The 17,227-nt window shown below is 43.9% G+C and overlaps 1 pseudogene; it reads left to right on the top strand.

The window, feature by feature from the left end:
* Positions 1–3,961: 3,961 nt before the first annotated feature.
* LOC134757674 (endogenous retrovirus group K member 19 Env polyprotein-like) lies at positions 3,962–10,518 on the top strand (annotated as a pseudogene).
* The last annotated feature ends 6,709 nt before the right edge of the window (positions 10,519–17,227 follow it).

The following is a 17,227-nucleotide window of genomic DNA, read 5'->3' as shown; positions in this document are numbered from 1 at the left end:
AGCGGGTACATTCGGATTACTTTTAGGAAAGTCTAGTTTAGGTTTAAAAGGGGTACAAATACATACAGGAGTCATTGATTCAGATTACAATGGGGAAATTCAAATTGTTATACCTACTTATGTCTCCTGGAAAGCAGAGCCAGGAGAGTGCATAGCACAGCTCCTGATTGTGCCATATGTGGAAATGGGAAAAAGTGAAATTAAACAAACAGGAGGATTTGGAAGCACAAATAAACAAGGCAAAGCAGCTTATTGGGTCAATCAAATTACTGATAAATGTCCTACCTGTGAAATAGCTATTCAGGGAAAGAAATGTAAAGGTTTGGTAGATACAGGAGCGGACATTTCAATCATTTCTCTACAGCACTGGCCGTCCACGTGGCCAATTCAACCCACTCAATTTAACATAGTTGGAGTTGGCGAAGCCCCTGAAGTATATCAGAGTAGTTCTGTTTTGCATTGTGAAGGGCCCGATGGACAACCCGAGACTATTCAACCAATTATAACTTCTGTATGTATAAATTTATGGGGAAGAGATTTATTACAACAATGCAGAGCCCAAGTTCTAATTCCAGAACAATTATATAGCCCTCAAAGTCAACATATGATGCATGAAATGGGGTATGTCCCTGGTATGGGACTAGAAAAAAATTTGCAAGGTTTAAAAAGTTCCCGCCAAAGATTAGGATACCATTTTTGATGGCGGCCATTGTTAAGCCTCCAGAACCTATACCTTTAAAATGGTTCACAGATAAGCCAATTTGGATAGAACAATGGCCACTAAGTAAAGAGAAACTGGAGGCTTTAGAGAAATTAGTTACTGAACAGGTAGAAAATGGGCATATTGCTCCAACAGTTTCCCCTTGGAATTCTCCAGTTTTCATAATTAACAAAAAATCAGGTAAATGGAGAATGTTAACTGACTTAAGAGCTATCAATTCAACTATATAACCTATGGGAGCATTACAGCAAGGATTGCTTTCTCCTACTAAAATTCCAAAAATTGGCCTTTAATAGTCATAGATTTAAAAGACTGTTTCTTTACTAGCCCCTTTGCTGAACAAGACTGAACGGTTTGCATTTACAATTCCTGCAGTAAACAACCTGCAGCCTGCTAAGCATTTTCATTGTTTCACAGATGTGTCTAGTAATGGTAAAGCTTTTTAGTTTGGCTCAAAAATAAAGTTTTCAGACACCCTATACTTCAGCTCAAAAAGCTGAGTAGCTGTAATTGAGTTATTGACTGCTTTTGATATGCCTGTTAATGTGATTTCTGATTCATCATACGTGGTTCATTCCACACAGTTAATTGAAAATGCTCAATTACAATTTCATACAGATGAACAACTGATGACTTTATTTACCCAGTTGCAAATAGCAGTTAGAAGTAGAATGCACCATTTTTGCCTCACTCACATTTGGGCTCATACACCTCTTCTAGGACCTTTGACTGAAGGGAATCAAGTGGCTGATCGCTTAGTTGCTAATGCAATACCTAATGCTAGACACTTTCACCATTTAACCCATGTTAATGCCTCTGGTCTCAAATGCAGATACAGCATTACCTGGAAATAAGCTAAAAATATTATCCAGTGATGCCCAACTTGCCAAATGGTACATTCCTTATCTTTTACAGGAGGAGTTAATCTTCAAGGATTGGAACCGAACTCTCTTTGGCAAATGGATGTCATACATGTTCCCTCGTTTGGGAGACTAGCTTATATACATGTATGTGTGGACACCTTTTCTCACTTTGTCTGGGCTACATGCCAAACAGGAGAGTCTTCTGCCTATGTTAAATGTCATCTTTTGCAGTGTTTTGTGGTGATGGGCATTCCAGCTTCTATTAAAACAATAATGCCCCAGGCTATCCTAGCCAAGCTCTAGCTACATTTTTCTCTATGAGGAATATTAAACACATTACAGGTATCCCATACAATTCTCAAGGACAAGCCATAGTGGAAAGAATGAATCTCTCCCTAAAACAGCAGTTGCAAAAGCAGAAAGGGGGAGACAGAGAATATGGAACACCACAGAAGCAACTGAATCTGGCATTATTAACTTTAAATTTTTTGAGCCTGCCCAAAGGCCAGATGTTATCAGCAGCTGAACAGCATCTACAGAAACCAGCTGCAAAGACAGAAGCAGAACAATGATTTGGCAGAGAGATCCAATAACAAAAATTTGGGAAATAGGTAAAATAATAACTTGGGGTAGAGGTTATGCTTGTGTTTCTCCAGGCCAAAATCAACAGTCAGTTTGGATACCATCAAGACACCTGAAATCTTGTCATGGGCCAGATGCCAAGGAAGAGATTCCGGGAGGATCCTGAGGACCCCCCGGTTGCAGCCATGTCAAGGCTGGTGCTGAGGAGGACCCCAACTGTCACGAGCAACACCCATCGAATACAGCCACCCTCCTGGAGACAGATCAAGAAGCTGTCACAGATCCAGGAAGAAAACCTGAGGAAAGCAGGACAACCACTCACAATGAATAATTTAATGGTAGCTGTGATGGCAGTGATCACCATTTCTGTGAGTATTCCTTCAACAAAGGCTGACACAGAGAACAATTGTACTTATTAGGCATATTTATCAATCTTAGCTGGTAATAATGCCTGGATGTAAATCACTGTATGACACAGTTACACATGCTTTCTGATCTCAGTATTTACCATAATAAATCTGCTCCTATAATTGATGCATACAACCCTCAAAAACCTATTTGTAAACAGGATTGGACCCAGTTAGAAAAAATGAACGTATTTGTTTAGCAAGATTGCATTGCAGAACAGGCAGAGGTGCCGCACAATGATTCCTATGGAATCATTATTGACTGGTCCCCTAAGGGATATTTAGCTTGAATTGCACCTCTCAGTCTATGTGTTACGGTCACACTATGTTCAGCAGATCTGAACAAAATGGTCAGATGGTAGAAAAGATAAGAAGTGTGGGGAAAAGAAGGAGAGATCAGACTGTTACTGTGTCTATGTAGAAAGAAGTAGACATAAGAGACTCCATTTTGTTCTGTACTAATAGAAATTCTTCTGTCTTGAGATGCTGTGAATCTGTAACCCTAGCTCCAACCCTGTGCTTGCAGAGACATGTGCTGTGTCAACTCAAGGTTTAATGGATTTAGGGCTGTGCAGGATGTGCTTTGTTTAAAAAGTGCTTAAAGGCAGTATGCTTGGTAAAAGTCATCCCCATTCTCTAATCTCAACTACCCAAGGACACAATACACTGCGGAAGGCCGCAGGGACCTCTGCCTCAGAAAACCAGGTATTGTCCAAGGTTTCTCCCCATGTGATAGCCTGAGATATTGTCTCGTGGGAAGCGAAAGACCTGACTGTCCCCCAGCCTGACTCCCATAAATGGTCTGTGTTGAAGAGGATTAATAAAAGAGGAAGGCCTCTGCAGTTAAGATAAGAGGAAGGCATCTGTCTCCTGCTCCTCCCTAAAAATAAAATGTCTTGGTGTAAAACCCGATTGTATATTCTGTTTACTGAGATAAGAGAAAACCACCTTAGGGCTAGAGGTAAAACATGCTGGCAGCAATACTACCGTTTAATGCACTGAAATGTTTGTGTATGTACACATCAAAACACAGCACCTTTCCTTAAACTTATTCACAACACAGAGATCTTTGTTCACATGTTTTCCTGCTGACCCTCTCCCCACTATTACCCTATTGTCCTGCCACATCTCCCTCTCTGGGATGGTAGAGATAATGATCAATAGATAGTGAGGAAACTCAGAGACCAGTGCCGGTGCGGGACCTCCATATGCTGAGCCCCAGTCCTCTGGGCCCACTGTTCTTTCTCTATACTTTGTCTCTGTGTCTTATTTCTTTTCTCAGTCTCTCATCCCACCTGACAAAAAAGACTCACAGGTGTAGAGGGGCTGGCCACCTTCACCTGGTGTCTAATGTGGGGCTTTTCTCTAGGGTAAACGTATGCTTGAGCATGGTCATTGAGGACAAGTCAACGAGAGATTCCCAAGTACTTCTACGGTCAGCCTTGCGGTAAGCTCGTGGGCTCGAAAAAAGCCAGGGTAACAATGGGACAAGCTAAAAGTAAATATGCCTCTTATCTCAGCTTTATTAAAATTCTTTGAAGAAAAGGGGGAGTTAGAGTCTCTACAGAAAATCTAATCAAGCTATTTCAAACAATAGAACAATTCTGCCCATGGTTTCCAGAACAGGGAACTTTAGATCTAAAAGATTGGGAAAAAATTGGCAAAGAATTAAAACAGGTAAGTAGGGAGGGTAAAATCATCCCACTTATGGTATGGAATGATTGGGCCATTATTAAAGCAGCTTTAAAACCGTTTCAAACAGGAGAAGACAGCGTTTCAGTTTCTGATAGCCCTAAAAGCTATGTAATGGATTGTGAAGAAGAGACAGACAGAATCCCAGAAAGGAACGGAAAGTTCACATTGTAAATATGTAGCAGAGTCTGTAATGCGTCGGTCAAAGCAAAATGTTGACTACAATCAATTACAGGAGGTAATATATTCTGAAACATTGAAGTTAAAAGAAAAAGGTCCAGAACCATCGGGGCCATAGGGGCTAAAACCACGATGGCCACCTCCTCCTCAGCCGAGTGAGTGCTGGGGGAGGGAGCCTGAAACTAGGCTCACTGCAGCTTGGCTCGCTGTGCCCATTATTGCCCAACTTACAGTTCACTATGGTGAAGGAGCAATTCAGACTCGCCTTGCAGCATCCTGTCTGGGTCAAACAGTGGCCGCTCCCTAAGGAAAATTTGGGGGCGCTACATAAAATAGTTAAAAAACTACTTAAAAAGGGACACGTTTCACCCACTTTCTCTCCTTAGAATTCTCCTGTGTTTGTAATTCAGAAAAAATCTGGCAGATGGTGTATGTTAACTGACTTAAGAGCCGTAAATGCCATAATTCAACCCATGGGGCCTCTCCAACCCGGGTTGCCCTCTCTGGCCATGATCCCAAAAGACTGGCCTTTAATTATAATTGATCTAAAGGATTTTTTTTTTACCATTCTTCTGGTGGAGAAAGATTTTGAAAAATTTGCCTTTACTATACCAGCCATAAATAATAAGGAACCAGCCACCAGGTTTCAGTGGAAAGTGTTACCTCAGGGAATGCTTAATAGTCCAACTATTTGTCAGACTTTTGTAGGTCAAGCTCTTCAACCAGTTAGAGATAAGTTTTCAGACTGTTATATCATTCATTATGTTGATGATATTTTGTGTCCTGCAGAAACAAGAGACAAATTAACTGACTGTTACACATTTCTGCAAGCAGAGGTTGCCAATGTAAGACTGGCAATAGCGTCTGATAAGATTCAAACCTCTACTTCTTTTCATTATTTAGAGATGCAGATAGAAAATAGAAAGATTAAGCCACAAAAAATAGAAATAAGAAAAGACACATTAAAAACATTAAATGACTTTCAAAACTTGCTAGGAGATATTAATTACATTCAGCCAACTCTAGGCATTCCTACTTATGCCATGTCAAATTTGTTCTCTATCTTAAGAGGAGACCCAGACTTAAATAGTAAAAGAATATTAACCCCAGAGGCAACAAAAAAAATTAAGTTAGTAAAAAAAAAATTCAGTCAGCACAAATAAATAGAATAGGTCCCTTAGCCCCACTCCAACTTTTGATTTTTGCTACTGCACATTCTCTGACAGACATCATTGTTCAAAATACTGATCTTGTGGAGTGGTCATTCCTTCCTCACAGTACAATTAAGACTTTTACATTGTACTTGGATCAAATAGCTACATTAATTGGTCAGGCAAGATTACAAATAATAAAATTGTGTGGAAATGACCCAGACAAAATAGTTGTTCCTTTAAACAAGGAACAGGTTAGACAAGCCCTTATCAATTCTGGTGCATGGCAGATTGGTCTTACTAATTTTGTGGGAATTATTGATAATCATTACCCAAAAACAAAAATCTTCCAGTTTTTCAAATTGACTACTTGGATTTTACCTAAAATTACCAGACATAAACCTTTAGAAAATGCTCTGACAGTGTTTACTGATGGTTCCAGCAATAGAAAAGCAGCTTTCACAGGGCCAAAACAGCGAGTCATCAAAACTCAATATCAATCAGCTCAAAGAGCAGAGTTGGTTGCAGTCATTACAGTATTATAAGACTTTGATCAACCTATTAATATTGTATCAGATTCTGCATATGTAGTGCAGGCTACAAAGGATGTTGAAATAGCTCTAATTAAATATAGCATAGATGATCAGTTAAACGAGCTGTTCAGTTTATTACAACAAACTGAAAAAAAATTTTCCCATTTTATATTACTCATATTTTAGCACACACTAATTTACCAGGGCCTTTAGCTAAAGCAAATAAACAAGCTGACTTACTGGTACCATCTGCATTCATAAAAGCACAAGAACTTCATGCTTTGACTCATGTAAATGCAGCAGGATTAAAAAACAAACGATGTCACATGGAAACAGGCAAAAGATATTGTACAACATTGCACCCAGTGTCAAGTCCTACACCTGCCCACTCAAGAGGCAGGAGTTAATCCCAGAGGTCTATGTCCTAATGCATTATGGCAAATGGATGTCACACATGTACCTTCATTTAAAAGATTATGATGTGTCCGTGTAACAGTTGGTACTTATTCACATTTCATATGGGCAACTTGCCAGACAGGAGAAAGTACTTCCCATGTTAAAAAACATTTATTATCTTGTTTTGTTGTCATGGGAGTTCCAAAAAAAATTAAAACTGACAATGGGCCTGGATACTATAGTAAAGCTTTCCAAAAATTCTGAAATCAGTAGAAAATTACACACACAACAGGAATTCCCTATAATTCCCAAGGACAGGCCATAGTTAAAAAAACTAATAGAACACTCAAAACTCAATTAGTTAAAGAGAAGGGGGAGACAGTAAGGAGTGTACCACTCCTCAGATGCAACTTAATCTAGCACTCTATACTTTAAATATTTTAAACATTTATAGAAATCAGACTACTACCTCTGCAAAACAACATCTTACTGGTAAAAAGAACAGCCCACATGAAGGAAAACTGATTTGATAAAAAGACAACAAAAATAAGACATGAGAAATAGGGAAGGTGGTAACATGGGGGAGAGGTTTTGCTTGGGTTTCACCAGGAGAAAATCAGCTTCTTGTTTAGATACCCACTAGACATTTAAAGTTCTACAATAAACCCATTAGAGATGTAAAGAAAAAAGAAAAGCGCTTCCACAGAGACGGAAACACCGCAATCGAGCACCATTGACCCACAAGATAAACAAAATGGTGATGTCAAAAAAACAGATAAAGTTGCCATCCACCACGAAGGCGGAGCCGCCAACTTGGGCACAACTTAAAAGCTCACACAGTTAGCTTAAAAAAGCCTAGAGAACACAAAGGTGACACAAACTCCAGAGAACATGCTGCTTGCAGCTTTGATGATTGTATCAGCAGTGGTAAGTCTCCCCAAGCCTGCAGGAGCAGCTGCAACTAATTATACCTACTGGGCCTATGTGCCTTTCCCACCCTTAATTCGGGCAGCCTCATGGATGGATAATCCTATTGAAGTATATGTTAATAATAGTGTATGGGTACCTGGCCCCACAGATGATCGTTGCCCTGCCAAACCTGAGGAAGAAGGAATGATGATAAATATTTCCACTGGGTATCGTTATCCTCCTATTTGCCTCAGGAGAGCACCAGGATGTTTAATGCCTGCAGTCAAAAATTGGTTGGTAGAAGTACCTACTGTCAGTCCCATCAGTAGATTCACTTATCACGCGGTAAGTGGAATGTCACTCAGGCCACAGGTAAATTATTTACAGGACTTTTCTTATCAAAGATCATTAAAATTTAGGCCTAAAGGAAAGCCTTACCCCCAAAAAATCCCAAAGGATCAAAAGACACAAAAGTTTTAGTTTGGGAAGAATGTGTGGCCAATAGTGCGGTGATATTACAAAATGATAAATTTGGAACTATTATAGGTTGGGCACCTCGAGGTCAATTCTACTACAATTGCACAGGACAAACTCAGTCGTGTCCAAGTGCAGAAGTGAGTCCAGCTGTTAACAGTGACTTAACAAAAAGTTTAGACAAACATAAGCACAAAAAATTGCAGTCTTTCTACCCTTGGGAATGGGGAGAAAAAAAAATCTCTACTCCAAGAACAAAGATAATAAGTTCTGTTTCTGGTCCTGAACATCCAAAATTATAGAGGCTTACTGTGGCCTCATACCGCATTAAAATTTGGTCTGGAAATCAAGCTATAGAAACAAGAGATCGTAAGCCATTTTATACTGTCGACCTAAATTCCAGTCTAACAGTTCCTTTGCAAAGTTGTGGAAAGCCCCTTATATGCTAGTTGTAGGAAATATAGTTATTAAACCAGACTCCCATGTTGCCCATGTTGGTCTCTAACTTCTGGGCTCAAATGACCTGCCTGCCTCAACTTCCCAAAATGCTGGGATTACCCAGCTGGGCCACGACTCCCGTCTGATCTTGCAATTTTCCAGAGGAGGAAGACCAAGGCAGCCTATTGGCCCTCCCAGGCCATCTCGTGGGAATCAGCCACATCTCTTTTCTACTCACCTCAGAGCTTCTCAGGATAACTTGGTGAAATGTCTCCCGTTGTGAGCCTCAGTGAGCCCCCACTTAACATAGAGGTGAGGAATAAGATCGGAAAAGCTCAGTCACAGTGACAGTGACCCCTGAAATGACTGGCAAAGTACAGTGTGTGGCTTTTCTTCTCGAGAGGTTAGTGCTCAGTTTGTTTGTTTGTTTGTTTGTTTTTGAGACTGAGTCTCGCCCTGTGGCCCAGGCTGGAGTGCAGTGGTGCGATCTCGGCTCACTGCAACCTCCACCTCCCGGGTTCAAGTGATTTTCCTGCCTCAGCCTCTCAAATAGCTGGGATCAGAGTTGGCTTTCAATATTCTTTTGGGTTGTGGGAGAAAAATGTTTGAAGACCTTGTCCCTATGGATCTGTGCCCCCAGGACCTCTCTGACCTCATCTACCTGTGCCCTCCTTTCTTCCACTGCTCCAGCCCACACGGGCCACTCTCCCCTTCCTGGGGCTGAGATTGCTCCTGTCTCAGGGCCTTCGCTTGAGCTGTCCCTCTGCCTAGGACTCTCTGTCCCCTCAGCTGCAAGTGACAAGCATCATTTCTTCCCTAGGCGTTTGTTCTGGTATCACCTTCTGTATGGAAACCTTTGTGATCTCACGCAGATCCGCATGTGACACTGCAGCTGTGAGCCCAGGACTTCTCAGACAGATCTCAGTTAATTTAGAAAGTTTATTTCACCAAGGTTGAGGACGCACCCGTGGCACAGCCTCAGGAATTCCTGATGACATGTGCCCAAGGTGGACAGGGCACAGCTTAATTTTCTACACTTTAGGGAGACATCAGTCAATATAGTAACAAGTACGTTGGTTTGGTCTGGAAAGGCAGGACAACTTTAAACAAAGCCAGGGAGACTTGAACTTGAAGCAGGGAGGGGGCTTCCAGGTCACAGATAAGTGAGGCACAAATGGTTGCGATCTTTTGAGGTTCTTTTTTTCTGAGATGAAGTCTTGCTATGTGGCCCAGGCTGGAGTGCAATGGCAGGATCTTGGCTCACTCCAACCTCTGCCTCCTGCATTCAAGTGATTCTCCTGCCTCAGCTTCCCAAGTAGCTGGGACTACAGGTGCATGCCACCACGCTCAGATAACTTTGGTATTTTTAGTAGAGATGTTGTTTCACCATGTTGGCCGGGCTAGTCTTGAACCCTTCACCCCAAGTGATCTGCCTGCCTTGGCCTCCCAAAGTGCTGGGATTACAGTCCTGAGACACTGTGCCGGGTCCTTCTTTTGAGTTTCTGATTAGCGTTGCCAAAGGAGGCACTCAGATATGCATGTATGTCAGGGAGCAGAGCGGTGACTTTGAATAGAAGGCGAGTCTGGTTTTCTAAGCAGTACCTAGCTTGACTTTTCCCTTTTACTTAGTGATTTGGGGTCCCCAAATTTATTTTCCTTTCACACAGCCCAACCCTCACACCACCTCTGGTCTATCTTGCCTGTTCTGTGTGATTACTTTTGTGCCTTTGTCATCCACTGTCTGGATCCTAGTGAGCACAAGGCCCCAAGGGGAGGGCGGAGCAAGAACTTGGGGCTGTGCTGGGCTCACCCCGTCTGAGTGGAGCTCAACCCTGCCTTCACATTAGAGTGCAGAGCATTTTGCAAATAGAGCTTTTGTGCTGCTTTAGCAGGGATTCTTATTCTGACGGGATGGAACCCACCCTCAGTAATACCTGCAGTGGCGCAGGTGCTTGTCATCTGTGTGCAGCATTGAGCATCGAAGCTCTGAGTCCTCCATTTCTGAGGGCTGAGCTCAGCCTGTGATCCACAGAGAGGTGAGGGGCTGTCCTCCAGATGGGGATTGATGAGGGATGAGGGACGAGTCTGTGCCCTGAGGGGAGATCAATCCAGCCCAGCACCCCCCCCCCCCCCCGTTACCTTGTCTGTGGGTGTTTTCTAGGAGGGGAGTGAGATCTGAAGACCTGGGTCAAATATACACTTGTAGGTCTTCCTGTGGGACTTTCTTATCTCTGCATGATCTCTGGTGCAGTGGGAAGCAGAGGACCATCTTTCTACGGATGAGATCTCTCCTGTCTGTGGGTTTTTGCCCCAGGAAGGGAATGAGTCATTGCTAACATGGAGTCTCATATTTTTTTTTATGGGGAGAAGAAAGAGAGATCAGATTGTTACTGTGTCTATATAGAAAAGGAAGACATAAGAAACTCCATTTTGATCTGTACGAAGCAAAACTGTTCTGCTTTGAGATACTATAAATCTGTAACTTTAGCCCCAACCCTGTGCTCACGGAAACATGTGCTGTATTGAATCAAGGTTTAATGGATTTAGGGCTGTGCATGGTGTGCCTTGTTAACAATATTTTTGCATGCAGTATGCTTTGTAAAAGTCATGCCATTCTCCATTCTCTATTAACCAGGGACACAATGCACTGCGGAAAGCCACAGGGACCTCTGCCCAAGTAAGCCTGGGTATTGTCCAAGGTTTCCACCCACTGAGACAGACTGAGATATAGTCTTGTGGGAAAGGAAAGACCTTACACCCCCCAGCCCAACACCAGTGAAGGGTCTGTGCTGAGGAGGAGTAGTGAAAGAGGGAGGCCTCTTTGCAGTTGAGATAAGAGGAAGGCATCTATCTCCTGCTCATCCTGGGAATGGAATGTCTAGGTGTAAAGCTGACCATTCTTTGTATTCTGAGATAGGAGAAAACTGCCCTGTGGCTGGAGGTGAGATATGCTGGCAGCAATACTGCTTTGTGACTCTTTGCTACACTGAAATGTTTGTGTAAAGTGAAACATAAATCTGGCCTACGTGCATATCCAGTGAAGGGCGCCAGCCCCTCCACACCTGTGAGTATTTCTCATCAGGTGGGACGAGAGACAGAGAAAAGAAATCAGACACAGAGACAAAGTATAGAGAAAGTACAGTGGGCCCAGGGGACCAGCGCTCAGCATACGGAGGACCCGCACAGTCTCTGAGTTTCCTCAGTGTTTATTGATCATTATTTTTACTATCTTAGTGAGGGGAGTGTAGCAGGGCAACAGGTGGGGAGAAGGTCAGCAGGGAAACATGTGAGCAAAGGAATCTGTATCATGAATAAGTTCGAGGAAAGGAACTGTGCCCCGATGTTCACATAGGCTAGATTTATGTTTCTCTTCATCCAAACATCTCCGTGTAGGAAAGAGTAACAGAGCAGTATTGCTGCCCGCATATCTCACCCCTGCCCACAGGGTGGTTTTCTCCTATCTCAGAATAGAACTAATGGGAATGGTCGGCTTTATACTGAGACATTCCATTCCCAGGGATGAGCAGGAGACAGAAGCCTTCCTCTTATCTCAACTGCAAAGAGGCCTTCCTCTTTCACTACTCCTCCTCAGCACAGACCCTTTATGGGTGTTGGGCTGGCGGATGGTAAGGTCTTTCCTATCCCATGAGGCCGTATCTCAGGCTGTCTCAGTGGGTGGAAACCTTGGACAAAACCCAGGGTTTCTTGGGCAGAGGTCCCTGCGGCTTTCCACAGTGCATTTTCTCCCTGGTTAATTGAGAATGGCGAATGGCGATGACTTTTACCAAGCATACTACCTGCAAACATGGTTAACAAGGCATATCCTGGCTGGGCATGGTGGCTCACGCCTGTAATCCCAGCACTTTGGGAGGCCGAGGCGGGTGGATCACAAGGTCAGGAGTTCGAGACCAGCCTGACCAACATGTTGAAAACCCATCTCTACTAAAAATACAAAAATTAACCGGGCGTAGTGGCCGGTGCCTGTAATCCCGGCTACTCGGGAGGCTGAGGCAGGAGAATCGCTTGACCCAGGTGGCAGAGGTTGCAGTGAGCCGAGATCATGCCACTGCACTGCAGCCAGCACGACAAAATGAGACTCCACCTCCGAAAAACAAAACAAATCAAGGCACATCCTGCACAGCCCTAAATCCATTAAACCTTGATTCAATACAGCACATGTTTCTGTGAGCACAGGGTTGGAGCTAAAGTTACAGGTTAACAGCATCTCAAAGCAGAAACAATTTTTCTTAGTACAGATCAAAATCGAGTTCTCTTTTCTACATAGACACAGTATCAATCTGATCTCTCTTTCTTTTCCCTACAATCCAGGCACAGTACATTTCCTTAAGCTTATTCATGATACAGATTCCTTTGCTCACGTTTCCCTGCTGACCTTCTCCCCACCATCACCCTGTTGCCCTGCCGCACTCCCCTTGCCAAGACAGTAAAAATAGTCATCAATAAATACTGAGGGAACTCAGAGACCAGCGCCGGTGCGAGTCTTCGCATGCTGAGTGTGCCTGTCCTTTGGGCCCACTGTTCTTTCTCTATACTTTGTCTTTGTGTCTTATTTGTTTTCTCAGTCTCTCGTCTCCACCTGACGAGAAATATCCACAGGTGTGGAGTGGCAGGCCCCTTTCATTTTTCACATTCAGGATCGATTATTCTAAAGACTAATGTTACATGAGGAAGCAGCTCAGAAGAGGAAAGGAAAGGAGCCAGGGCTGGCTCTTCCTCAAGTGAAGTGATACTCCTCGGTGGATTAATCTGTCTCTTTCCTTTCTGAAATGCCAGGTATTGTAGTAGCCAGTCTTTTCTGAGTCTGAAGCGTCCTGCCTGACAGGCTCACTCGCACTCACCCATGCCTTTTCTCAGTTCCTCTCATCTGCTCTGAGATTCCATCTCCTGTGACCCAGTGACAAGAGCTTCTTAAGAAGCTCCACTGGGCATGGTCCTGGGAGGGGCTCACACCCAGACATGGATGGACACGGGGTGTGGGCACCATGGTGTCAGTGCTGCTGGGCAGCCTGGATGGTTCAGGGGCCACATCTGGATGTCAGCTCTTTGTGGACCAGATCAGAGAAACAACATGTGAAATATATATGTTAATGTGCACAGATAACCGGTAAATTCTGAAAAAGAGACCAATAAGGGGAGATATTTTGTATCTGATTTAGTAATGCATTTGAAGCCACAATTTGGGGGCGGGGCCTGGTTAGAAGGTGGGGGCGGGGCCCGGGGTGAGTCAAGAGGGAGGAGGCTGCCTGGAGGCCAGGCTGGACAGCGGGTCGGTGCTGGGGGGCCAGAGGTTTATCCTGGTCTTGGGGGCGGGGCCTGAAATGGGGTGTTGTTCTTAAGGGCGGGGCCTGGCAGCGATGCGTCGGGGCTCTTTCCTCAGCTGGGTCCATGATGTGGCCTGCTGTCATCCTCTTGATCTCCAGCACTCGATCCCCCGGGTTCTGATTGGTGGATTGTTTCTGATGTGCCGTCATATTACCCCTAATATCACAGGGAGGCTTCCTGCCCGTTTTAAGTTAACATTTCAAACAATCGAAGGTAAAACATTTGGTAGTGGGCCATTTTGTACTGAATGCTGAATCGTTTTTTCTCCGAAGTTGAAAATGGTTTTAAGGCAAAGTGCCTTTTTTGAGCAGGTGGAGTCGCGCGTCCTGCAGGCGGGGCAAGCTCCCCTCAGGCTGGGACAGGATGGAGTACAGGGGCAGGTACCTCGGTAAAGGGGTGGAGTGGGGCGCTGCTTACAAAGGGGACTGACAATTAGAATGGCTTAGTAAACTAAGCAAGGTCCTGGGTTGTTTGAGCGGATAATGAAAGTAGAAAGGTGACATATAAAACTGCCTATTATACACAGGAGGTGGAGGAAAATTTCTTATTTCATGGAAATAAAGCCAGAACTCCGAGCGGTGGGTCACACCTGTCATCCCAGCACTTTCAGAGGCCAAGGCCGGAGGATTGCTTGAGCCCAGGAGTGTGTGATCAGCCTGAGCAACATAGTGAGACCTCGTCTCTACTAAAAATAAAAAAGCTCAGCCAGGTGTGGTGGTGCACACCTATGTTCTCAGCGGCTTCGGGCACTGAGATTGAAACATCACTTGAGCCAGGGAGTTGGACCCTGCACTGATCCCTGATCTCACTAGCACACTCTAACCTGGATGACAGAGCTGGACCCTGTCTCAAACAAACAAGCAAATAAGTGAGAGGCATAATTCCTCCTTCAAAAATAAAGTAAGAGATTTTCTTTCCTGTAGTCTCTTTTCTTAGGACATTTATTTAGAAAATGTGTAAATGAATTTTCTCTGTCTTCTGAAACAGTGTTTTTTTTGAGATGGAGTTTCGCTCTTGTAGCCCACGCTGGAGTGGAATGGCGTGATCTTCACTCGCTGCATCCTCCGTCTCCCAGGTTCAAGAGATTCTCCTGCCTCAGACTCCCGAGTAGCTGGGATTGCAGGCATGTGCCACCACGCCCAGTTAATTTCATATTTTTAGTACAGAAGGGTTTTTTCCATGTTGGTCAGGCTGGCCCCAAACTACGACCTCAGGCGATCCGCCCGCCTCTGCCTACTAAAGTGCTGGGATTACAGGCGTGAGCCACCGCGCTCGGACAGAAATGGAATTTTTTTAGAAACTAACTAAACCGTTTTTTAGCTTAATGACCCAGGAATGTATTTCCGAAGGACTTGGGAGCTCTCTCTGAAAGGCAAACACTTGTGTCTCAGTAGGAAATTAAGTAATTCAAATATCAAGTGACTCCAATTTAAAGCTAGGGACTTTTAAATAATTCTGAGCCTTGAGAGGAATGTGGTCATGCAACCTGAGTTCAGAGGAATGCAGGCGCAACTTCTAGGAGTTTTTCTGTAAATAATTTGGAAAACTGGCCGTGAACAGTGGGTCATGCCTGTCATCCCAGCACTTTGGGAGACTGATTCTGGCAGATCACGAGGTCAAGAGATAGAGATTATACTGGCCAACATGGTGAAATCCCGGCCCTAAAAAAATACAAAAATTAGCTGGGCATGTTGGTGCTTGCCTGTAGTACCATCTATTTGGGAGGCTGAGCCACGAGAATTACTTTAACCAGGGAGTCGGAGGTTGCAGTGAGCCGAGATTTCACCACTGCACTCCAGCCTGGCGACAGAGCGAGACTCCATCTCAAAATAACTAAATAAATAACAATAACAATAAAAAAATTAGGAAGACTACAGAGCCCCAGTGATAAGACCTCCTCAGAGTATTGTCCCTTCTTATGTAATGATAAAGTAACTTTCCTTGAAGAGTATGAATCCATCACCAGTCAAATTGCTGCAGCCTATGCACTGGTCTTGAATGGAAAACGTGGTGATTCTGCTAAAGCTTCTCTGTCTTTCCCTGTGTGTGAAACCTTAACGTCTCTACTTGGGAACGCTGATCCCATTTATATGGAGTTGATGTTTCCAGGTGGCTTTCTTCAAGCTCTGTGTTCACATTAACTCTGTACTTAATCATATACTTTAAATTTTATTATTTACTGCTGACATCAGTTTCTGTCGTATGGTAGGAGCCTCACCAGAGAGGGCACCTGTCGCCATGTTGTAAAACTCACACTTGCCAAAAAGACATGGGTTACGGTTTCTTCCCCTCCCTCAGGATGACGCTAGTTAGCTGACACAGATGGTCACCTCCATTACCAAGTAGAGCCAGGATGAACTATGTGTGACCAAGGGCTTTTCAAGTCCTCTTCCTTGAGGACTGATTAGTGTTTATCTTGAAAATATGTCCTTAATGGGTTGCATAGAACAGTGAAGTTTCTTTCTCTCTTTTCAATCTTTTAGCTGTTTGCCTCTATTTCCCATCGCATTCTGGTCTAAGGTTTATTTATTAATAAAATGGTTTTTATTTCTTTCTCTGTTATCGTCGTGGAGATGATTTCTCATTTGGGAGAAGACTTTTTAGTTTTCAATTATATTTTGTCAACATTTAAAAAGCGAAGCAAAGAATATTTCTGCGGCATGGCACGGTGGCTCACGCCTGTAATCTCAGCAGTTTGGGAGGCGGAGGCGGGTGGATCACGAGGTCTAGAGATCGAGACCATCCTGGCCAACATGGTGAAACCCCGTCTCTATTAAAAAAAATACAAAAAAAAACCCCCAAAAAATTAGCCAGGCTTGGTAGCGGGAGCCTGTGGTCCCAGCTACTCGGGAGGCTGAGGCAGGAGAATGGCGTGAACCCGGGAGGCGGAGCTTGCAGTGAGTCGAGATCGCGCCACTGCACTCCAGCCTGGGCGACAGAGTGAGACTCCGTCTCAAAAAAAAAAAAAAAAAAAGAATATTTCTGTCCAGGCGCGGTGGCTCATGCCTGTAATCCCAGCACTTTGGGAGGCCAACGCGGGGGGATCACAAGGTCAGGAGAGAGACCGTCCTGGCTAACTCGATGAAATCGCATCTCTACTAAAAATACAAAAAATTAGCCAGGCATGTTGGCTCACGCCATAACCCCAGCACTTTAGGAGGCTGAGGCAGGCAAATAACTTGGAGTGAGGAGTCCGATACCGGCCTGGTCAACATGGTCAACCCCATCTCTACCAAAAATACAAAAATTAGCCTGGCGTGGTGGCGCACGCCTGTAATGCCAGCTGCTCCCAAGGCTGAGGCAGGAGAATCGCTTGAACCCAGGAGGCAGAGGATGCATTTAGTCGAGATCTCGCCACTGCACTCCAGCCTGGGCAACAGAGAAATACTCTGTCTCAATAATAATAATAATAATAATAATAATACAAGAAAGTAATAGATCTCTTCCATAAATGTGCTAGGACAACTATCTGGATATCCACATGGAAAAGAATAATGTTGGATCCCTATGTCACACAATCAAAAATTTTATTTGCGAA

Source organism: Gorilla gorilla, chromosome 20 (assembly GCF_029281585.2).
Source record: "Gorilla gorilla gorilla isolate KB3781 chromosome 20, NHGRI_mGorGor1-v2.1_pri, whole genome shotgun sequence".
NCBI lineage: Eukaryota > Metazoa > Chordata > Mammalia > Primates > Hominidae > Gorilla > Gorilla gorilla.
This window is presented reverse-complemented; position numbering and strand designations above follow the sequence as displayed.